Source organism: Pan troglodytes, chromosome 5, assembly GCF_028858775.2.
Source record: "Pan troglodytes isolate AG18354 chromosome 5, NHGRI_mPanTro3-v2.0_pri, whole genome shotgun sequence".
Lineage (NCBI taxonomy): Eukaryota > Metazoa > Chordata > Mammalia > Primates > Hominidae > Pan > Pan troglodytes.
In genome coordinates this window covers 15,766,800-15,792,243 of record NC_072403.2, presented here as the reverse complement: position 1 = coordinate 15,792,243, position 25,444 = coordinate 15,766,800, and the positions used below count along the sequence as shown (strand labels likewise).

The 25,444-nt window shown below is 36.9% G+C and overlaps 1 long non-coding RNA gene across 1 annotated transcript; it reads left to right on the top strand.

Moving 5' to 3' along the window:
• Window positions 1-24,521, top strand: LOC134810260 (uncharacterized). Its single transcript, XR_010157889.1, has 3 exons — window positions 1-117; window positions 2,120-2,397; window positions 23,178-24,521. It is a non-coding gene; the product is annotated as an uncharacterized LOC134810260 (long non-coding RNA).
• Window positions 24,522-25,444: the final 923 nt, after the last annotated feature.

The following is a 25,444-nucleotide window of genomic DNA, read 5'->3' as shown; positions in this document are numbered from 1 at the left end:
CCAAGTCAACCATTCATTGCAGACCTAAATATTTGTAAAAAGGACAGTGCAGCCCAGCTTGGTACCCTCACAGAAGTAACTAATGACTCAAAGGGAGCAGCAGGACCCCGCTGGAAGGTGAGGCTCTTGCCACTGACTTTTTCTCTGATGCAAAATGTTAAATGATGAGATCAATTGTATTGACCCAGCTGCCTGCTGTGCTTTTTCTCCTGTAGGACTCTTTAGAGAAACTTTAGCAGGTCTCTCTCTCTCTCTCTATAGATAGATAGATAGATAGATAGATAGATAGATAGATAGATAGATAGATAGATGGATGAGAATTCTATGCTGAAATAGAATGGCTAAAAACTCGACAAAGCTACTAAAATTCCTCAAAACAGGTTGTCAGTAAGGCCAGGCTCCATCCCACTAGACAATGAGTCAGGCCTGCCACCATGCAAATGAGACGAGGCTTGAGATTTGATGAATCTTCTGTCTCCTTTCCCTACTTGGCTGACACTCGCTTTGAGGAAGGTTGTAAATGCAAGAGATATTGTGGTATAATTCCTCAGACTGGCATTTCTGCCCCCTAGTCACCATTCGATTATCTTCCAAATTGCTGTGTTTCAGAGAGATAAAGATTTTTTATGGCTTGCTGACTTGAAACAACCACGAGAACCAGCGAAGAGATGGCTAAGCGGCCATGCATAGTAATTCCACTGGTAAATGACAAAATCTTTGTTTGTATGACATTTCCAAAATTACTACAGAAGATGAATCTGAAATACAAAATGTCACATTTGGCATGCAAAACTATCACAATATATTTCAGTATAAAATTCATAGAGGCGTTTAATTTAGAATGTGTTTAATAACTCACTCTGCCTGCATCAGTAATCCTGCCTTGAGGTTTAAAAAGATTGTCTTATTTATTCACATGTTGTTAATTTTTAAAATATTTTTGGAAACCAAAATATTAAGGTTAAGTCTTTATTGTTAATTAAGGTTTTCTAATTAAGCCAAAAATAATTGTTATTCCGATTAGTTTTTAAGTATGATTTGTGTGAAAAAAAACAAAGAAAGCTGAACAAGTTTCAATGTTTATTTAACTGTAATTTAATTCCAGAAGCATACTATCTATATGGAAATACATATTATCTCCCATAAACTAAAGTCTAGGCAGGATTAAAAAATGCTTACTGTTGGCTGCAGATTAACTGGTGGTGCTACTAACTTGGGTTGCCAAGACAGTAGTAACTTGCTTCCAAAAAGGACATTATTTTTGCTTGAAGTACAAGGTTACAGGATCCTTTGAAGTCAAATAATTCTGAAAAATATTAGGGACTTGTAAGTATAGAAAACATGACTTCACTACATTTGAGTTATTATTAATAATAATCATAGTTTAGTTTTTGTTTATTCTGAAAAAATAGTCCACTAAAAATCTTATCAGTGTTTATAAAGCTTTCAGCACTTATTAAAAATGAAAATGACCTGCTTCTCTCAGCTGTAGGTGAAAAATGAAATTCAAATGCCCTGTAAAATATTCCTGAGTCATGTCTCTCAGTCACACACAATTCGTGCTAAATTTCAGGAAAGGGCACGTACAGATACTATCCCACCACCCCCTCCCCCTACCATTTTTGACTCTCCTTTGAAGCCTGTGACGCAAGTTGACATCATGTTGAGACTCTGGAAGTATCAGATCAAGTGAGGTGTTAGTCTGACCTGTTCTGCACTCTGCTCAACGTGGCATTATGGACAGTGGTTAGTGTTAAAGTCAGGACTGTCACCTTTCAGACTCCAAATTTGAAGCTTACTGCCCATGTTCACCCACCCGAGATATCTTAGAAGGCATGCTGTGTGGTTTTTAGAAGTGTTGGTTTCCTGTTAATTCTATCTTACTATAATAGATGAATGGTTTCTGATGTCACAGATCATTAACATACCATGCTGAAAAAAGGGCTAAACTTTCCCTCCCATCAACGGCAGGTTTGCCTTTTGACCCCCTAATTATATATCTTCTGTCCTCATCTGTTATCATTGGTAATACCTGACAATTACAGGTTGGATAAAAATAATTGTCTACTTTTTTCCCCCCTGAGAAGCCCATTGTTGCTAATTGTGTGGTTTGACCCAGTTCCTGCGTAATTCAAGAACCCCACCTTTTGTGGAAAATGAGCAGTCTCAACCACCTCAGCCTCTGCAAATCCAGATCAGATGCCTGAGGGGCCTTAAAGACAAGGCTCCTCCAGGCTCTTATGTCCTCAAAGTGTCCAAGTGTCCCTGCTTGGTCGACTGGGAGGCTGTGTCTTGCGGTGGTGGCAAACGGAGCAACTAAAGACCAGAAAACACTCCGTCAGGCACAATGGAAACTTTTATGATGTGGGGGTGTATTTCCACGAAAACCTTTATGTGGTAAGTAGCCTGTCTACATCTAGCCTCTTCTTTTTACTCAGCTTCTCCACTCTTCCTATCTATCTCCACATTCTATCTTTGTTCATGTCACTTTAGATAAAATACTTTGTGTAATAAACATAAAGGATTTAATGCATGCCTACATTCATTCATTCATTCATTCAGCAAATTCCTAGTAATCAACCATTATGTGCCAAGCATTATATGGGCCATAGGTAGAAACCCTAAATCCTGTGTAAAATGGAAAGGTCATTTTTATATATCAAGAACATACTTTATGGCTTCTTGATATAATTTTCCCCCTTTTCAGATTGTGCAAGCTGAGAGATCACTGACGTGTACTTTGTAAGTAATGCATGTGCATGCATGGAGGAAGTGAGGGTCACTGATTTGAGGTGAGAACCAGATGGTAGGTCAGAAGATCGTTGGTGGGACTGTTCAGGAAATATATGATGGATATAGGGAATGTGTTTACCATACAAAGGAATTGTAGAGGAGACAGTACTAGGAAAGGAATCGGTGGGTACAATTAGAAAGTGATCTTGGATGCAGGGATTAAAACAGGGGTGGTGGGAAGTGTTAGGGGTGGGTCAGAGAGCATCAGGTTACCTGGAGAAACAGGGAGGGGCTTCTTTGGGATGTCAGACTGGACGGATTGTGCCTCCCAGGGAGCTCCAGCCCAAGAGAAAATGAAGAAGAGGGGCTCATCTCATGCAGATGGCTTGGATGCTAGGTATGGCACAGACTGTTCACAAATTTAAATTGCCTTTTACACTATTAACATCAATTTCTTAAAAAAAAATTATAATCATGTGATATTTAAGAAGAAAATAATTTTCCTTTAAAATAGGAGTGTACCTTCTCTCCTCATTTTCCCTTGGGTCTTGTGTGAAAAGATATTCTTTTCATCAATTTTTTTTGCGGTGTTTCACTAAGGATGGTAATATGCTCTTCACATGAACATATTTTTCAAACAATGTATTGTGTTTATTCTGGCTACTGAATGACCACATAAAAAAGTGTAAGTGAAAAATGAAGCTGTAAAAATGAACAATTTTGTAAAGATCTATAAACAACAAACCTATGCTGCTGTTATTTACCTCCAATATGTGAGAAAGAAACAGATTTCAACCCTCATTTCTCACCACCTTGGCTTTTTAGATATCGAAGACCCTTGAGGACAGTGACTACTACTTTTTTTTTTTTTAACTGAGCAGCAACTTCCTAGTGAATTGTAAGAAATGGAAAAAGTATATAATGTCCATAGAAGCCACTCCATTGAATAATGTGTGAAGTCCCAGATGACCACTTTGTTGTTTAGAAGTTGAGAGGGGTTAAAAAACAGCAATCAAAACAAATAAACAAAAAGGCCAGATGCTATGTAGACGTTTAGTGAATGTTGCAGCTCTTGGGGAGGAAAAGATCTCTCTCCAGACCCACCACAGGAGGCATGGCTCAGGTCCCTATAACAAAAGACAGACTAACAAGAGAAAAGCATGCACATTTTTGTAATAGAAGTCTTACATGACATGGGAGACTTTATAAATGAAGATCCAAAGAAGTAGATAAGCTTGTGTATTTTTATACTTAGGTTTGATGAAGAGTGGACAATCATGGTGAAATACAATTCGAGGACAAAAAAGTAAGACCTAATGGTAATAAACTGGGGGAACTTAGCAAGGGCTATTTGTTCAGATCCTTCTTGGACTGTCTGTGTTTAGTTTCTTTCCTCTGGGTGTGGGAAGGGTACTGCTCACATGAGGATCTTATGACCTACTTCCAGGGAGAAGTGTGAGGAAAGTGAACTTTCTAGGTTTTATGACTTGCCTCAAGGAAGAGCGGTGAGGGGAAGGTGAGAGTAGCTTTCCTGCTTAATATTTCGGGGTAGCAGATCTTGAATCGTATCACAGTTTAACCCTAATCCATATCCACTTCAAGCTTCAGACAGTTGGGAGAACTAGTAGAGACACCAGCCCTCTCTTTGAAACGGGCATGAAAACTCTTTCTGGGAAAGAATTCTTCGTAAAGGAAAAGAGACCTTTGATAAGATTCACCTAGAAACTAGGCAAGCCTCAGCTGGCTTATCTGTGAGATAGGTACAACAATACCTGCCTACGAGAGGCATGTGAAAAATGACTGAGCTGACGCTTGCAGAAATTCACAGTGCCAATACACAGTAAGAATTCAAAAGCTTCTTGTATTATTATTGTTATAATTATGGTGTCTCTTTGTTAGTGAAGCCTAAAAATTCTTACCTGTTGGAATTTTTCTTAAATTAATATGATAAATGTGTATATTTCAAATAACCTTTTTTTTTCCTTTATTTAAGGTTCAGGGGTAACATGGGGAGGTTTGTTATACAGTTAAACGTGTATCATGGGAGTTTGGTGTACATATTATTTTATCACCCATATACTAAGCATACTAAGATATTTTTTCCTTATCTTCTCCCTCCTGCCGCCCTCCACCCTCAGGAAAGCCCCAGTGTCTGTTGTTCCCCTCTTTGTCAACATGTGTTCTTGTTTTTTAACTTTCACTTATAAACGAGAACATGTGGTATTTGGTTTTCTGTTCCCTGCCATTAGTTTAAGTAGGATAATTGCCTCCATCTCCATCTATGTTGCTGCAAAGGACCTGGTCTCATTCTTTTTTATGGCTGCATAGTATTTCATGGTGTATGTACCACATTTTTTTATCCAGTCTGCTATTGATGGGTATTTAGGTTGATTCCAAGTCTTTGCTATTGTGAATAGTGGTGCAATAAATATACACGTGCATGTGTCTTTATGGTAGAATGACTTATATTCCTTTGGGTATATGCCCGGTAATGGTACTGCTGGGTTGAATGGTAATTCTGATTTCAGTTTTTTTGAGGAATTGCCACACTGCTTTCCACAGAGGCTGAACAAATTTACACTCCCACCAACAGTGTATAAGCATTCACATTCCCCGTAACCTTGCCAGCATCAGATAACCTTCAAATTAAACTTTTGTTGAGAACAATATAGGTTAGTACTTTTTTTTTCTTCAATAAAGGATCCTAAAGGCCTTGTTAAGAATACTGGAGTATAGGTGAGGGTTGTTAGTCTCAATTGGTTGTGAAGATGATTTTTCCCCTGGGGAGCCCACTTACTGTCAGAACCAGAATCTGAGGACGGGCACCACAAAGGCATCAGGTGTTGGTCAGCTCCTGAACTGAGGACTTGGTCCTCACCATTGGTCTCAAAGAAATTTCAGGAATGTGGTGGTAGCTAAGAATTTTCATTAATAATTTTCTAGAAAGGGTCCAATCAGCCTAATGGGCAGTCACATTATTTTGGTGCATTGTAATCAAGTGCCTAAAATTTTAAAGCATGGAGCTGGGCTACAAAAAATATCATTCAAAGAGATTGCTTTTGAGAGCCATCTGCATAAATAACTATTTACATCAAAAGGCAATATAGAATGTTTTCATTATTGTTATTATTTGTTTAGATGTCCATTGTGTAGGAACATTAGAGTGTAAGCCACATCTATTAATATGTTTGGTAGGTAGAAGACATTCCACGTGAGCTGTTGAATGATTGTAACAGGGTATACTACAGATAAAATGCCAGGAGGGATCACAGGATTAAGAAGTGCATCACAGACATCTTCAGGGAGAGGGGATAGAACCACTAAGAGATTGAGGTTGCAAGATGTTCAAAAACCTAGAAGCAGAACTACCATTTGACCCAGGAATCCCATTACTGGGTATATACCCAGAGGAATATAAATCATTCAGTTATAAAGATACATGCACTGCAGCACATGTTCACTGCAGCACTATTCACAATAGCAAAGACATGGAATCAGCCTAAATGCCCATCAATGGTAGACTGGATAAAGACAACGTGGTATATATACACTATGGAATACTATGCAGCCATAAAAAGGAACAAGATCATGTCCTTTACAGGGACATGGATCTAGCTGAAAGCCATTATCCTCAGCAAACTAATGCAGGAACAGAAAGCCAAACACCGCATGTTCTCACTTATAAGGGGGAGCTGAATGATGAGAACACATAGACACATTGTGGGGAACAATACACACTGGGGCCTGTCGGGGGTGCGGGGAGAGGGAGAGCACCAGGAAGAAGAGCTAATATATGCTGGGCTTAACACCTAGATGATGGGTTGATCTGTGCAGCAAACCACCATGGCACATGTTTACCTACGTAACAAACCTGCACATCCTGCACATGTACTCTCAGAACTTAAAATAAAAGTTGAAAAAATGTTCAGAGTGTTAAAAACTGCATCAAGTCGGTAGGGAAAAGTGAAGGCTGGCAATCGCTCCAATAATAAAATGTGTTTTCCCTTCCTGCCGAACAGAACAGAAAGTATCTTGGACTATTTGAAATAGCAACCCCCAAATTTTTTCCCCTGTGTCAGAACCAAGCAAACAAACAAAAAATAATTACCTCCTGCCACAGTCAAGGAAAATTTACTCTTTAACAGCCTGACAAAATGTCACTGAATTACATCTATCCCTTGGTATCACCTAGCAAAATCCTGGATCCCCAAAGAAATACACTGGGCTATTTCACATTCAGTGTATATAAGAAAAGTACAAAATTCAGGGTGAAAACAAACACAAGAAAAGCACCAAAACATCCAGAACTTGACAGGAAAGAGAAGTCAACTGAGGCTTTTTGCTTTCAGAATAAAAATGCTGTTGCTCAAAGTCCTATTCATTCCAATGGGCTCTACCCAATAACATCAAGTTTTTTCACTAACCACACAATTCTGCCTGCCCGTCACTCTGCTGGTAGTTTGTGGGAGACTGACAGTTAAAACAGTACATTTTAAAGCAATGTAGTTTTGTAATAACAGGAATAAATTCACCAAACACATACATGTGCACTGTGTATATAAATGATATAGGGACATTTAAGATATTTATTTCATTACATTTTAAATACAAGTCTAAGACAGGTTTATCTTTATTCTCAGTCCGTGAGTTGGAGAAATTGGCTTCCATAATGTCGTTTGAGAGTGCAGAGCATCTTATGAATGCTAATTAGAGAGCGATGGTTATGTATTCCTGTGCAAAAAGAAACAGCCGAGAAGCACTACCCAAATGAATGGGCAGGGATTCATTCCAGAAGTACTGACTGTGAGGAGGAAAGTCACTGTATACACCTGTAAGGTTACATTTTTAATGGATCTTGGAATGAGGTTACAGTGTTATAGCATCAAGGGTGGCTTTCCTTTGGCATCAGGCTGGGCTAGGAGGCAAACGCATGAAGGTTAAGTGGAAGGATTACGTATAAGTATTTGAGATGGCTCCTGAGGAAAGCAGTGGATATATGAGTAAGCCCAAAGGTGTATCACTCCAGACACCAAAGCACCACTTCCAGATACTATCACTTGGATCTTGTCCCAAATAACTCTACATCGTAATGTTGGTCTTCCAGTATTGTAAGGTGGGGCTGGTCAAATACGGTGAGTTAATTTGTCTCTATCTCAGTCTCCTCATGTAAAATGAGGTAATAGCAACTCCCTTATTTGAGTTACTGTAAGAATCATATTAAATCAAGTTAAATTATGGACTCTAAGCTTAGGCACATTCGCCTTGAGTGTCTTGCTAAAAAGATTTTGAATAATTCTTTGGCAGAGACATTTGGAGCCTACTTGTCTTCTGACATTTAACCCGGAACTATTTCAAATAGAAAACATTGCCTCCTTTGTTGATGGTGTTCATTAACAATGAATAGGCTTAGATCTCTGGGAAGAAAAATGCCCCAAAATAAGCCTTGTGACTTTCAGTTCTGGCAGGATGATGACGTAAGTGTTGAGGTTATCTTATTTTCCCATCCTGCCGGGATCAGGAGCCAAAAGTCATATTTTATTTTCTGATTTTGTTCTATAAGCACCTGGAAATTCTAGATAAGATATAACCAAAAGGATTTTAAATTCATAAACACTCAACAATGAATGGGATCTCCTTGGGTACCAGGAATGAAGAGGAAATTAAAAACTAGAGAGGAAAATGAGTAAACTGGGGCTGTTGCTGCCTGGGAGAGGGGAAAACATATAATCAGTCTTGTTGATCTTAAGGTTTGGATTCATTTTTGGCTTGCATTTTTTACCTTTTTATTTTTATGTACTTATTTTTAATTGATACATAATATTTATATGTTTTGGGGGTTCAAGTGATATTTTGATATAGGCACACAGTGCGTAATGATCCAATCAGGGTACTTAGGGCTTCCTTCACCTCAAACATTGGATTTTAACGACCTTTCAGGAGATGAGGCTTTGAGCCTTTTAGGTATAGGGTGTTGAAAGAGCCTTTTCCATAAATTTTGGATACTCAAAATGTGTCTAAAAGGGATAGATAGACAAAAAATGTGTCCAGTAGATGGAGATAAAAGAAAAAAATCTTTTTTGGAGAAATAAAAAGTTTATCTTTCTCTATGTTTCATTTAAAATACTGTTTCTCCTAATAATCTACAATAGGATTTCTATAATAGAAAATATATAGTGCTTAAAATTAAAAATATTTATCATAGAGATTTGACCCTCTGAACAAAGAACTTCTGAACTGGAAGCCAGATCTGAGGAAACTTCCTAGACTACACCTCTAAGAGATGAAAAAAGTGAAGTGAAAAGTGATTCGTAGTGATTCGCAAAGATTACAGAGAAGGTCTAACATACATATTATACAATTTCCAGAACAGAGACTAGCTAGAACGAGGGAAAGATATGAAGGGATTAACAGTTATTTATTAATTTCCCAGACTCATTGGGAGACATGAACTCTCAGATTAAGGGAACAGAAATTCTGAAGTGGACAAAGTAAAATCAGTCCACTTCTGGACACATTCTAGTGAAACTTCAGACAGCAACAGTAGAGGACTGAAGACTAGAAAAATATATTCAAAATTCTGAGACAAAGTTGATAAAGAAAAAAAATGTACTCACCTAACCTATTATTCAAGAGTGGGTCAGAGGTGTCGCAAATGAATACATTTTTGACTAAGGATACTGTATTTGTTTCCTAAGTCTGCTATCAGAAAATACCATAAACCTGGTGGCTTAAAACAGCAGAAATTTATTGTCTCATGGTTCTGGAGGCCAAAAGCCTGACATCAAAGTGCTGGCAGAGCCATGCTCCCTCTGGGGCTGCGAAGGAAGGGCCTGCTCCTGCCTCTCTCCTAGCTTCTGGCATTCCTTGGTTTGCAGATCCATCACTCCAGTACTTCACATAGCCTTCTCCCTGTGTGTCTTCACTTCGTCTTCCCTCTGTGCTTTTCTGTCTCTGTGTTCAAATTTCCCTTTTTTATATGGACACCAGTTATATTGGGTTAGATTCCACCCCAATGACCTCATCTCAACTTGGTTAAATCCTAAAAGATTCTGTCTCCCAAAGAGGTCGCATTCTGAGGTACTGGTGGTTAGGTATTCCACCTATCTTCTTTTGAGGCACACCATCCGACACATAACAAGTATACCCTCAATGGAATGCTGAAAGAACTTACAAAGGGTGTCTTTCAATTACAAGGAAAAAGGCAGGAATGAATAACAACTTTGTATGTTTTTAATTTCTGAATTTGAAATGTTTTGTAATTTTACAAAGGAATATAAAATATGTGCCTTTTCTATTCTATTTTAATAAATATAAGGCAATTATTAAGAGACCTTGAATAACAAATGGAAGAAAAAATGATCAGATAATTTGCATAATTAAATGATTATTTATTCAACTAATTGACTCAATGAAAACTCAAAGTTAAGTCAAAAGGTTGTGGCTACGGCATCTTTAGTTTTCACAAGACAAATATGCCACAGTTTGGAAACCATAGTTTTAAACCATTCAAATACATGTGAGAATCTGTCTTGCTTACAATTTGCAAGATAAATAGCTATAAAAATAGTACTATAGGAAAATATTGTTATGAGAAAATTACACAGATCCTTTGAGAGTTTGGTGAAAGATCTTACTCTGGCTTCAATTGTATTTGGTTACTTATCCATTAATGTGGATAAATACAGAATTTTTAGACCAGTACAGAAGATTGAGAGAGAAATGTGTTAAATCATTTTTTAAAATGTAAAGTCAGATACAAGTTAAGAACTGTGATGATTATTTTCTTATAACTGATTATCTCACATTATTATGCTTTTTGGTGACATTTTGCAATATTATTATTGAACTTTGACAATGGTATCTGAGCTGAAAGAACCTTCTGTTAATTATCAGCTAGAACTGTTACGCTTGCAGTTCTCACTTTCAATGGGTGTGAGGATTGGCCAACCTAAAACAGTGATACAAATAATAGGTTAAAGAAGCAAAAACAGCAAAATTCAGGCAAAGAACATTGATTAATGAATTTTTAAAAATTCTTAAAGGTCATGTACTCAAGTTTGGCTAAGCCTCAGGCAGATTTAATGAACATGACCAGAGCCTGCTGTATGCAGTAGGTAACCCAGGCTGACTCCAAATTTGCTGACATTACAGGGTTGTTATTTCTGGAAGGATATATAATTCTGGAATAATTTCTTTAGTGGTTCCATTAAGACTATGATTTCCTTCAATTTAGGGTTACAGATTTCATTTTTCACATTATCCCACACCACAAAAAAAATAAAATCATGTCTTGGATCGAGTGCCTATGTCAGCCAAAGGAAAAGAAATATTTAATTTTGATGGTACTTAACCCCATCTTATTTGATAAGTACATCTGTTTTTTTGGATCACATGTCAGGGTGTGAATGATGAAATTTAATGACTGCTAGTTTAAAGGCAAAAAGTGATTTTGCTTACACTAAATTATGCAATCTTGAGGACTCCTTGTGGAAGAAGTAAACAGATGCCATCATATGGATGGTATTAAAGCACACGCCATAGCAAAGAAGTTACTGGAACAGAGATCTCAGAGAACAGAATGTGGCCACCCAGGCTTCCTTATGACAGAATATGGACGTTTATTAGTCTCTAACTTTCAAGAAGTTCTGTTGTTTAATTATTTGTGATCAGATGAGGCTTTTTCTTTGGACAAAGAGAATAAAATCAATTTAATTACTAATAAAATCTTTTGGGAATGCTATCATAGGAGTTTATTTTTGTATATTTAAATGAAAGGACTAAACACCGTAGGCCGAGATAAAGCAGAATGGTGATTCAGTGTGTGTTTTATAACCTGACTAGAATTCTGGCTCTAAAATGAACTTAGCAATGTGAGTTACAGCAGTTTCTCAATCTGCCTGTGCCTCCCCTATTTCAACTGCAAAATAGTCATCACAATAAGCTCCATCTCCTTAATCTTATGATGTCACCACCAGTAGGGTACTAGGTCAGAGTAAATGTTATAATTCAGCTCAGTGCCTGACATACTGAAAGACTAAAATAATGTTTAACTTAAAACAAACCAGCTTTAAAAAACCATAAACAAAACTCAAATATACACCTTCAATGAAATTTTGGTTAACTAAAGAATGTCGTTATTCTTCCTGTCTATATCATGTCCGTGATTATATTGTTTGAAAGGATATATGAGCTGCTGTGAATGAACAATATTTATATTTTGATATCTTACATCCTTCCTTTCTAAAACTAGTGAAGTTTTTAGACCCAGGTAGAAAGGAAAAGTTTGCTTTTCTTTGCCCTAATCCAATATGAATGGTGCCCTTAGAAGAAGAGGAGATTAGGACACAGATGCACACAGAGGGAAGCCTGTGTGAGGAGACAGGAACAAGATGGCCATCGGCAAGCCAAGGACAGAGGCCTCAGGAGAAACCAGCCTTGCCAACAACTTGAGCTTGGAATTCTAGTTTCTAGAATTTTGAGAACACAGATTTTTGTAGCCAAGGCACCCAGTGTATAGTACTTTGTTATGGCAGCCCTTTCATACAAATACAGGAGGGGCTCATGAAAAACTGGTGACAATAAATTGTTCTTTATTTTCTGGTAAGAAAGGAGGAGCCACAAAATACTTCAACCTTTTAGAAATCAACATATGAATCTGGCATCACTGAAATGAGCTTAATCTGTGATAGGAGGGGTGCCTGGCTCCCCTGTTCCTTTCATTTAGCCACATTAATGGAGGTTTTGGGTAATTGTAGGGTACATGTAAGTACCTCAGAGAAAATCTTACTGAAACTTCCTGTGCTGTTAGACTATTTCTTGGATCTATAGAATTTTTAAAAAGTATACCAGCCAGTTAATATGTATATATCATACATATTATCAGTGTGGCAAGGTGTCATTATTACAGTAGTAGATGGGTACCATTTTTGTTTTACTGGAGGGAAATCCAATATGAATAAAATAGCAACTTTTCAAACATGACATTTAATCCATGCATGTAAATCAAACTGAGAATCTATTATTCATTATTAAAAGGGTGGCATATTTTTATTACACTGAGAATGAAACACAAACACTGTGAAAAATTTAGTGCCTTTTCTTGAAATTTTAAGACACTTACCATATAGTCATCTAGCTGGGACTGGCACTCACTTTAAAATATAGCCATAAAATTAATAAGTTTGAAGTTTTATGCCCAAAAAAAGGATGCTCAATTTCAGTGAAATAGGCAAATTTATTTTTTATTTAAAGCTTCCTAAATACTTAAGATGGTCAAGTACTTCAGTAATGCTCCAAGTCCGATATGTATATGAAGAATATAGTTCATATTCCTGTCATTATTAGTCATGGCCACCATGTTCTTCCCTGAGGTGCTTCCTGAAAACCGCATATATCAGAAACTGATTAAAATGACCGAAAGTATTAATTCTTAAAATATGATGAACCCAACATTTTGCAAGAGGTTATTTTCTGTGTGACATTTAATATCTAAGAATTGAAATGATTTTAATAACTCATAGGAAGGAACAGTCTTAGGAAAACTAGACTGGCACATGATTGCTTTTATTGATTATTGGTTATTACCATTAATAATGGAGAGCTCTGGAGTATATTATATTGTGCAGCTTTAGAAAGTTTTTCATTATATCAGTTGGAGGAAGTCCCTTTGTGTTCTTAAAAGGGTCACTTCTGCTGGTTAAGGGGATCTCGGACTTGTGAGACTCTTGATGGCCAGTGGCCCTTCCTCAATGACATGGGCAGTCATGGGGCATCCTACTTCCAGCCATGGCCTCTCCCAACTCAACCCCCCAACTTGCTTCCGACTGCTACTGTACATGTGCCTCTCCAGTCAAGCAAAGGGACACCCTACTCTCTTGCCCCTTGTCCCCACGAAAACAAATGAGAACTTGACCCAAAGTGTAGTAATGAAGAACACATCTTTAGAGTGAGGCTGAGCAGAGTTGGAATCCTGGTTCTGCTACTTACCAGCAATCAATACTTCAGGAAAATAATTTAAAATATCCCTGGCCTCCGTTTTCTCATTTGTGAAATGGGAAACTAATATCTAATTCATAGGGGTTTTATGAGCATTAAATAATGTGATGTATCAGCTCTTTAGCATAGTAGATTGCATGTAGGAAATAACTGGCAGCTATAGTTATTTTTATCTTTATAACAATAGTCCTTCATGTACAATGTTCTCTGCCTTCCTCTGTATGTTGACTTTCTACAGTCTTTCAAAACATTTCTTAAAAAAGTCTCAGTCAATCCTTTCTTAATTTTCTCCTTTGAGAAAACTCAGTTTACACTAAATGTGACGCTACTTTTGTCTACATTACTTGCTTCTGGGTGATGTGAGAGGTTTTAAGGCAATGGGTACAGAAAGTCACTGTATCACTTATTCTCTAGGAGGAGTGGGAGAGTACCATTTACTGAGTGTCTGTAGTGTGCCAATTACATCACTATGCACTTAACCTATACTATCAATGCTAACATCACACAACCAAATTCATTGTTAAACCCATTTTGCAGTTGAGAAACACTGAGGTTTTAGAGATGAGAACTTGCTCAGATGTTTGAAGCTGAACTTAAGTCCACATGTGAATGATTCCTCAGTCCAAACATCAAGGTTCACAACATGCCCTAAAGGAAGCAGCAATCACTGATATATTAGTTTTTCATATCTGCAAATTACCCACCAATTTCTATCCTTTTTCTTTGTATTTCTATCAGATTTGTTTCTACGTCTAAAGCCAACCTTCTCTCTCTTTCCAGTCTCTGCTTTCTGCCTCTCAAAGGACAGGCTCTGTATTATGTAGTAAATTAACATTCAGAAAAGAGGCTGTCACATTGCATGACATTGACAGGTGGTCATTCAATCTTAAGAATATTTGGCAGCACCAGAATGTAAGATTCCTGAGAGTAGGTATTTTGGTATTTTGTTAACTTCTGTATCATCAGCAACTAGAAAGGCATCTGTCTTAATAAATATTTTCAAAATAAACAATTCTAAGACTCAGAGTCACATTGAGGTTGTAAAAGAAACAACCATTGACTACCTTTTAGTTGAATTTTTTTTTTCTTTAAAACATTTTTGGTGTTTTATGCAGATTCATATTTTAAATTTTATAATGCCATAAATCCATCTTTGTCCTTTGTGTCTGTTCTCTACATCTGTTCACATCCAATGTATTCAGAGTTAAGAATGCCCTAGTTACAAAATAGTAGTTCTTGTTCACTTGGCATGCAATTCAACAATCAAATCATTTTGAATTCTCTAAAGAGGAGGAACTTGCTTCTATATTTGAACTCACTCACATTCAGAGGGAATATGCTTTAATATTTCGACATCTATACAAAATGCTTTACAATTACTTTTAAGGCATTAATTCTCCTATGAATGCTGAGTGAAGTCACGAAGGACTGAGTAGGGCAAAGAATTTTTCCAAGGTCACACTGCCTGTTAATTGCAAAGGATGGGCCTGGCTATCTTTTCCCGTCATCTGCCTCGTACATATATAAAGCAATAGTCAATGACTTTGAACTGATGAGGCTCTCAAAGCTTATGGTGGTGGCAAAAAACAGATTTATGTTCAAACAAAATCATCACTAAACTCTGGGACCAATAAAGGTCAATTTAGCAAACTGCAAATCAGGTCATATCCAGCCTCTGCTCAAGATTTTCCATTGCATTTAGATCTTCACTGCATCTATAATAAGATCCAAAATGCCTTACCTGGGCCTTCAAAGAGTATATGATCTGGCTTCTATCCCATTATCTACTTTCATTGCATTCTAGTTTTTTGCTTGTGTATTTTAGTTCAGCCTCACCGTCATTCTCTGAACACACTGAGCTCATTTCTTGCTGCAGGGCCACTGAATTCATTACTGCTTCTTGCTTAGTAGGGTTTTCTCTCACACCTTGACATGGCAGTTCTCAGGGTAAGGGTTGCTTCCTTAGGCAAGAGTTTCTTAACAGAATAGCCCCCTCCTCTAGTCATTTTCTAGTCCATTGCTATTTATTTTCATTATTTCAGTATCAATTGTGACAGGCTAAACATTTATCACTACTGATGAGGTCTCATATATATTTGTTTATTGTGTATTCTCTTTCCTATCAGACTATACTCAGTGAGAGTAGAAAGCTTTTTGTCTCACTCAATTATTTTTATCCTCAGTGCCAAAAGTGGTGTCTAAATGCAAAGTAGAGATTTAATAAATGTGCATGAATGATTGAAGGGAAACACTAAAGTCAGAGATAGGGGGTTTTGATATAGTCAACTCAATTCAGTAGCTGGAGAAACATGAGCAAGTCATTACTTTCCTAAATCATTTTCTTCAATCACCTGTAAAATGGGCTAATGTCGACAACGTTACAAGGTTGATGTGCAGATCAAATGTGATAACGTGCATATAAGAGCTTTGTAAGATATAAAATGCTGCACAGGCATTAACTTCATTGCTAGATATCTTTGGTGCAATGTGGGCTGCCCAAAGGGAAAACGTTGATGAGCAATTATTGCCAAAAGTTTTCTCCTTTCCAAATGATATATTTCCATGCTCCTTGTAAAGCCATTTGTGGTTAATTTGTTGGTCTTTGATCTAATCAGGCTGCAGATGTTCAGAAATGCCATCTTTTTGTGCATTGAGGCTCACTCACTGGAGTTTGTAAAAGTAATGGGCTGTGCCCAATTTTTCCCCAATGTGTTCAACTCTCAGGGACAATGAAGGGAAAGATCTATCTTTTGCCTAACAAGGAGAAACTAAAAAGAAAATTTGACTTTTTGTTTTCACAGTCAAAAAAAAAAAAAAGTGAGAGAGAGGAGAATCCCAGAACTGAACTTTCTAAATTAAAATATTCAATTAGATTTTTTTCATCTCTCTAGAGTGAAATATTCGTAGTTGAACATCTGAGTAGCATGTGAAGAGATGAGTTATGACATATTGAGGTTGAGGTCAGGTAATGGAATTGCAATATAATGAGATGACATACCACATATTTTCTCTTGATTTCAGTCATGTTTGATTGAAAATGGTGGAAAGGTCATATTGCTTAACCAGTAATTATTCAGATATGACTCAGTTAGATTTTAGGCAGAAATGTAGTTGTCGTAAGCAGTAGAGGATCCAACATATGATCAAGGATTCACAAACCTGGCTTGCTTATCTTTGTGTCCACACTGGGTGGTGATTCTCAGGAAAGTGTGGGCTGAAGGACCATCTGATTCACGATTACCTCACATTCTTGTTAAAATTCAGAGTACCAAGCCCCACACCAGACTCACTGATTCAAGGTAAGCGTGAGGTCTGGGAAGTCTACACTTTCAGTAATCACTCATGGGTAATTCTTTTACAAACTAAATTTCTGAGACTGAGAGTTTAGGGTCTTGAAAACATCACAGTATGATTGTTGGTGCTTCTCAAATAATTAAATTCGTTGTTGAGAAATTGTAAAATTAGATTCAGGGACTTTAGGTTTGCGAGATCATGGAATTGTGCCCTTCATTTAAGGAGAATTTTTATTCAGAATTATTCATTTGTAAGCTACTGGTAAACTTAGCCCTTTAGAAAGACTTATTCTTTAAGAATCCCTGATAGTAGGATTTTATTGGAGTAAAAATGCTTTTTCTTGATAGGCAATATGTCTGTTTTGGTTAACGGAACTCAAATCAAGCAATTTAGGAGAGAGAGAACTGGCTAGATACAGAGAAATATCTGGAAGAGGAGCCCCAGCTTCCCAGTTTGTAGGAATCCTGAAGAGCGGTAAATAGGATAGAGCAGAATGACCTTGAGGTCTCTCACCATGAATCCGAGGTGGGTTGTCCCTAGTTGGCCCCTCCTACATTCAGGAAGCTTAGCGTGACTGGCTGTGGTGCAGATTGCCTAAAATCAGATCCAAGCTCTACCCTCCACATCTGTTTTGTATGACCTTGGGCCCTCCCTCAGTTGTGTTATTTGTAAAATTGAGTCTATAGAATCTACTTTATAGGATTAGGTGGCTATTGAGTTTATAAGGATAAAGTGCTTTTAAAAAGTGTCTTGCACTTAGGACATGAATGTTAACTGCTGATATTACACCAATTTTTAAAATTAAGGAACCCAAAAAATAATTTTCCTAAAACAGGAAGCTGGAACTACTAAATTTGACATGAGAATGCTGGTTTTCCCATGGTATAGGAAGTAAGAATCTCTCTCTTCCGTTAAGAAGCAGTGACAGTTGTAGTTGTTACTACCCTGTGTTCTTGATCCCTAGGCCAAGATAGGTTTCTAAGAATAGCTACTTTTTCTTATCCTATAGCAGAAAGACTGGAGATTAGAGCTGATTTACCTATTTATTTTTCTGGACTGAGAGAATAGAAAAAACAGTAATGGTTTTATGAAACTTTCAGGGGATAACCTAGATGACTCTATTCTGTGGCTTCAATTCCCACTCAGGTATTCAGAATTGTCTGCCTCAAAGAGAAAATTTTGTTATTTCTAATGCACATTAAGTATACTGATTTGCTGTGTTGACTATCATAGAATATCAGACTTGGAAGATATCCTTGAGTTTAGTTCCCATTCTCCTTGTCTGACACACCGTCCTTGGGCCTGTGTCTGGATCCTATCAGTGTCTGCCTGTACATTTGCTTGAGAACCTGTGGATTAGAAATGATAACCTCAAAGGTCTTGTCCAAACTGAAGACAAGATTCCTTGATCATAATGAGCAAAACACCTTGGGGGAGGAGGAAGAATTTCCTGATGAATAGGCTTTCATGAGAAAATAATTCTCTCTCTCTCTCTCTCTCTGTGTGTCTGTGTGTGTGTGTGTGTGTGTGTGTGTGTGTGTATACAGGCATTTGAGAAAATAATTTTGACAATATTTAATATGATAAGTATTATACATGTTAATATGTATTTAAGTATGTGTTTAAGAGGAGACAAAATTAGAAATTTAGATTGCTATGATACTGCATTAGGGTCCTGAATATGATGCTAAGGAATTACAATTTATATGGTAAATATATGATGTCAGTTAGGCAAAAGCAACCAAAAGTAGAGCTTACAATAAACCAAGTTTCTGGAGACCTTTTGTGCAGTGCCAGGAATAAAAGTAACTTTATGTGACCAGAGGAAAGAAGCAGGGCAAAGAAGTGAAAGTTAGATGTTGCCACATGATTTATAATATTTTATATTAAATTCAGAATTTCATGATAAGAAAATATGGATACTTGCCTAAGTGTGTTCCTTTGACAGCCGTTAATGAGTTTTTTGTTAGAGATCATTGATGAGTCTTTATGATTTCTCCTTATCTTTGATTTTCAATCAGTTTAATTATGATATGCTTGGGTGGTATTTCCTTTGTATTTCTTCTGTTTAAGATTTTCTGAGCTTCTGGTTGTGTAGATTGATGTCTTTCATCAATTTTGGAAAATTCTCAGCCATTATCTCTTCAAATATTTTTTCCTGAACTATCATCTTTCTCTTCTCATTTTAGGATTCCAACTGTATGTGTGCTAGACTGTTTATTATTGCCCCACAAGTCTTTCATGCTGTAGTGTATTTTACTTTTTTATTCTTTTTGACTTTATGCCTCAGTTGGAATAATTTCTATTGACCTCTGTTCACCTATCCTTTTTCTGTTGTGTCCATTTCTGCTGTTATGCCCATTTAATAATTTTATTATTTCAAATACTTTAGATTTCTGTTCTAAACATTTTTAAAGTTCTCTTCTTAGCTATTGAAAACTTTTACCAGCTATTTCTATCTTTTCCTCTAATTTTGGGTCCTATTTATAATGATTGTTTATGATCTTAGTTAATTCCAACATCTGGCCATTTGTGGGTCAGTTTCATTGATTGGTTTTCTTTTGTTCATGCATCACATTTTCCTCCTTCTATGAATGTCTCACAGTTGTGTATTATATGCCAGATATTGTATGTAAGCCAATTACAGAGACTGGAGTGGAAAATATTTCTCCTCCACAAGGGCTGATCTCTCTGATCAAATCAGGAATTGAGCTAAGTTGGGGTTGGGTTTATAGCTTTAGTTAGTTTTAATTTACTACCAGTTTCAAAAGCTTTAAGCTGTAAAAGATCCCTCCTTTCATCTGGGCTTGCTTATCCATGCACCATGTAACTGACATTCTGCTCTGCTCTCCAGCACTGTCCCAGGATTTCTGTGCCACTGAAAATCTCTTTTTGCTCCCTATCTAGACTCAATTGCCCACATGCTGCTGAGCACTTGTTAAAAGTCCCAAGGTTGAGAATTGGTAACTAGTGAGAACTTGCTCTTTGTCTGAAGCTTGTATGTTTTCAATATTCCATAGAGCCCATGATTGTTAAAAGTTCAGCCACTTTCTCTTTCCCCTGCAAAGTAGTCTACCCAGTGACTGTTCTGCTTCCTCACCTGTTTCCTGGCATTAAAGCTGCCTCTATCCTAGTTCATATACGAAGCATTTATCCCTCTGTGAGATTTAGTTTCCCCTAAATTTCTGTGTCCTCAGTCTCCCAGTGGCTTAAAAATATAATTATTTTTCCTTTTTATGATGGAAGTGTTGGTTACTTTTGATCGTCTCCATCATAATCAGAAGCAGGACCTTGAAGGCTCTCTGATTTTGAAATCACTTAATATACTTCTTTTCTGTAAAGATAATAATCATTACAAAAAATCAGAAAGTCCAGAAAAATGAACAATGTTTCGTGAATATGCATGTTTATAATTTTTGCATCATTTACTCTAGTCCTTTCTGGATTGTTTTAATTTAAAAATATACCAAAAAGTAATTTAAAAGTGTATCCTTTACATTTTTAAAGTGTAAGGAATTTTGCTTTCTCTTCCAATCCTTCATTCAGCAGTAAGACTTCAAAATTCCCATTTGCTTCTTGGATTCCGTTTTTTCTCCATTCACCTTTCACATGTACCTTTCGCAATGTGGAAGATCAAATGCATCACCCTTATGCTATGCAGTGGAATTCAGCTTTGTAGCAGCTCTTCCTTCCAAAGGGGTACTCTTCTCTTTTAACTTTTATTTTAGGTTTGGGGTTCATGTGAAGATTTGTTACATAGGTAAACTCACGTTGTGGGGGTTTGTTGTACAGATTATTTCATCACTTAGGTATTCAGCCCAGTACTTGAGGGTGGAGGGTGGGAGGAGGGAGAAGAGCAGCATCACAGGGGTGTTCTTCATGGCACTCATTAAATAAAGGGACTCTGAGGCTCTTATGATCGCCACCTACCAGGACTGTCATGACGGAGGGCATTGATAGTTGGGGGAGACCAACACGTATATTTTTCTTAACATATGGTATTTAGCTACAAAGCTACTGAAAAATCCTTATGGGAATGTCACTTCATAGGATAGCTATGGAAGTACTTAGATTTGTGAAAAGGATCTTCTGCAAAGTACACTGAAATTTAGTGGCCTTTCTTGCCAAAGAGGAAAGGAATGAATTACAAGCTACACATTGCAGGGCAGAAGATTTCTGCTACAATCTGCGGCAAAGGAAAGGCACCAAATGAATAACTACAACTGTTATCAGATAAAGTCATTTCCTTTATTTAATAATTTATGGCTTTTATTTTCCTTCTCAGTATCGGTGACTACGTTTGGTCTGGTTCACATGCTTAACTATTTTAGGGGCTGTCAGGGTAGTTGTGTATGACTCCTCCATCTTGTAGAATGCGTTGAGATGAAGTTCCTCTTGAGCTGACACAGGACTGCATGGTGTTAATTATTGTGCTTGGTAGCCTTGAACTATTTCTCATACGCTCAAAAAAAAAAGATGCTGCTGTTTTGCATGTTTACAGGTGTATTTTAACCTTGACTATGTTATTTTCCTGTTTATTAAAATGAACTATTACTAAGTCATCTTAGAAGTGGTTGGGATGGTCCTAGAAGAAATAAATTTTAAAAAGGCACATTTCATATTTTCTGAGAATTTTTGTATTTACTAAGTGCATAATTACATTAACTTTGAGAAGAAGATATTTATAGCTTTGTTTTTTATTGATGAGAGAACTCAAGTGCATGGAAACTTACATATAAAAAAAGAAAAGTGACTTCCTAAGACTGCAACAAAATTAATGATAGAATTGGGTCAGTACTGGACAAATTCTTAATTCCATCTACTTTGAATGTATAGCGGAATACATAGGAGTTTAGTGTAACAGGGGCTCTAGTTTTCACTTCTAAATGCAGGGCTAAAAATAGATGAAATTATTGTCAATAGCATCAGTTCAACTTGATCTTTAAATGATGGCCCAAAACAGGATTCTGACTCCATTTCTTCTCCTTCTGATTTAACTTTTATTTTCGTATCACAAAGTTTACTCACAGCCAACTAGCCAAAGGAAAAGTACAACTTGAATAAGGTTCTCTTTTGTCAGTAATTTGTGCCTAATGTTTTTAGCTTTCTCATAGGCTATCGTAAAAAGAAAGATAAATCTGGTTTAAATAAAACCTGATCCTGTTAATGGTTTAATAGCAGCTGCCACAGGGTTATGGCATTTTTCAACAGATGCCTCTGTTTCATTTTATACCTAAACTAAGTCTTGGAATATTTATGAAAATCATATACAATATACCTACACACTTTTGGTTAAATATATTGTTTAAAAATAGTCTAAGTCCCAATCTTTGTCTACTTGTAATTATCCACACAAAATTCTAAAAAGAAATCCAAGGCTATAACCCATTTCGTTAAAAAGATTATTTATGTCTTGCATTTCTCTAAATTTTGTTTTAAGGTCATGGAATAAGCTCCATCTCTACATCTGGGGACTTGATCAGCGGCTTGGTCATGCTGATTATTTCACCCATCTTTACACTCAGTTCTATTTGTTTAGCACTGACAACTTGCTTATACAGCGTGTGCATTATAGTGTCAACTGACATAAACAGAAAAATCACAAAATTAAATAGGACTCTATTTTTTCTTCCAGAGGTGGACTTTGGAATAGTAATTCCAGTTATCATCATGGGTAGGATAATTTGTGATAATTTGTTTAACCACTTTTTAAAAAGCATTTGTTCTGTGCAATGCAGTTGTGCTGGGTGAGTGAATGACACAAAAATGAATGGCAGGCATTCAAAACAATGACTATTATGGAAGATAGAAATAGTTATACAGTAGAGGTGCCAGCTCGATCAAAGAGGAATGAAAACACAGACTACTATGAGAGTGAACATGTTGCAAACTTGATTTCTAAAACGTATAAAGTTTAGAATCTTTAACCAGCAGGGTCAAATTTGTGTAGGTCACATTTTCATGGTTGCTCAATTACCTGGGGCTGGAAGGACTGTTCATGTAAATACATCCAATAGTGAGTTTTCAAGGGCAAACCACAGGAGTATTGACCAACGTTTTACTTAATTCTAAATTGTCTATAAGCATCACTGAATGTAACGTGTTTCTAAAACCACAAGTGTCCCAATCTTCTCTTTTCTTAATGTTTTTCATAGGTGCTCCCTCAAAAGAAAAATGTGAGCCCTGGCATGGCTTTCTTGTTTGAACTCTTTCTTCTTCATGGAACATACACTTGCCTGGACCGGGCTGTGGGCTGAGCAGTGTTCCCTTTGTGTAATAACAACTTTGATACAGTGGAGGGAAAATTTAAGTGTCCCCTTCTATGAGGACATTATGACCAGAAACTCAGTAACTTTAGGAAAATTGAAGATTTGATTTGCCTGGACTTGGACCACTGGCTGTGCAATCTCTATTTTCAGGTTTGCAATATGATTTTTTAAGTGGCAAGGAATTAAAATGTTTTCTAAAGCTGCTTCTTTCTAGCCTTCAGCTTCCTTTCATGCCATTGGAAAATTTAATAAGTAAAGTAGCTTAGAATGGTAAAAGTTATTACATCTTAATGCTGATTTCTGATAATGCAGATTAAATAGATATTTAGAAACAAGGAATAAAATTATAGAATTAGTGGGAAATTTAAAGATCACTTAATAAAATCTTCTATGTTGTGAATGGACCAGAGCTGCCACCCAAGTCTCAGTTCACAATCTGTCACTGCTGGGGTGGAGTGTGCAGCTTCATCTCATCAACATGAGGATGGAGCTCTGGTAAGTTTCCTTATCAAGGCGGATCACTTGATGCCAGGAATTCAAGACCAGCCTGGCCAACATGGTGAAACCCATCTCTACTAAAAAAAATACAAAAACTAGCCGGGCTTGGTGGCACGCACCTGTAATCTCAGCTACTTGAAAGGCTGAGGCAGGAGAATCGCTTGAACCCAGGAGGTGGAGGTTGCAGTGAGCTGAGATCGCGCCACTGCACTCCAGCCTGAGCAACAGAGCAAGATCCTATCTCAAAAAAAAAAAAAATGTTTACTGAACTTCTATTGTGCGTTGGGCATTGCCTCCTCTAGGGATGCAAAAAGGATAAGGATTCCAGCACATTTGTAGTGCGTTCTTTGTACCCAAATTTATTCTTCCCGATGATGTTTATCCAGGTTGTTTGTGTCATATAATGCCATAAATTGTTCTTCTTCCCCTTCATATTTGAAGTTTTCTTTGTATCTATGTAATGTATCTGTCTGTCTGTCTACCTATCTATCTACTTACCTAACTGACAGAACTATTAAATTGGGTGTTCCCAGGAAGCACATGTAATTTCGTCCTTAAAATCAGTAACAGTCTCCCTGTTTCCTATTTACTTTGAGTAGAATTACCTGGCATTTTTTCTTCTTATCTAATTCCATTATAATGTTTTGCTGAAATATCGTGTTGGGGCAGTGTAGCTATGCTATTAATAAAATAACATTTATGTGAATATGTACCTGCCTATTCATTCTGGAAATAGTGCCATCCTAAGATAAATCTGATTGCACAGTAGAATTCTGTGGGAAGTTTTAGAAATACTATTGCCTGGGTTCTAGTCTCAGTTACTTTAATTTAGTTGTTTTGTGGTGGGGTGTCATGCATCAGAACTTTTTAAAAACTTCTAAGAATCAGAAACGCTGATATAAATAAGCTTAAAGAGGAAGACTATTATAAATGCATGTAAAAAATATTGAAAATTTATTTAAAGGTTGAAGATAACTATAGAAAATCCATAAGAAAATGTTTTAAAAATTGGTGACCTGAATGCCATACCAAGAGTCAAAATAAATATAGCCATAAGAAAGTAAAGTTTGGGCTGGGTGTGGTGGCTCATGCCTGTAATCTCAGCACTTTGGGAGGCTGAGGTGGGTGGATCACCTGAGGTCAGAAGTTGGAGACCAGCCTGGCCAACATGGTGAAACCTTGTCTCTACTAAAAATACAATAATTAGCTGGGCGTGGTGGCAGGTGCCTGTAATCTCAGCTACTCAGGAGGCTGAGGCAGGAGAATCGCTTGAACCTGGGAGGTGGAGGTTGCAGTGAGCCAATATCGCGCCATTGCACTCCTCCAGCTTGGGCAACAAGAGCAAAACTCTGGCTTGAAAAAAAAAAAAAAAAGGTAAATCTTGGTCTAGCTAATGTGGAAGACATCTATAATTATTAACTGACTTTTTCACTAACTGTTTCCTAAAATTCAGTGTTCTACAAATTATGGGGTGGAAAGTAAGAACGAGCTTTGTTTTATAAAAGATAATTTATGAAGTGCTGTTATTCATTATGAAGACAGTTTATATTTGAGGTTAAATTAGAAGTAGTGTTTAAAACTTGCAAGCTCAAGAAAAGTGGGTATTTTTTAGCAGCATTAAAATATTTTGATGACCAAAATCTACTTGAATTTGA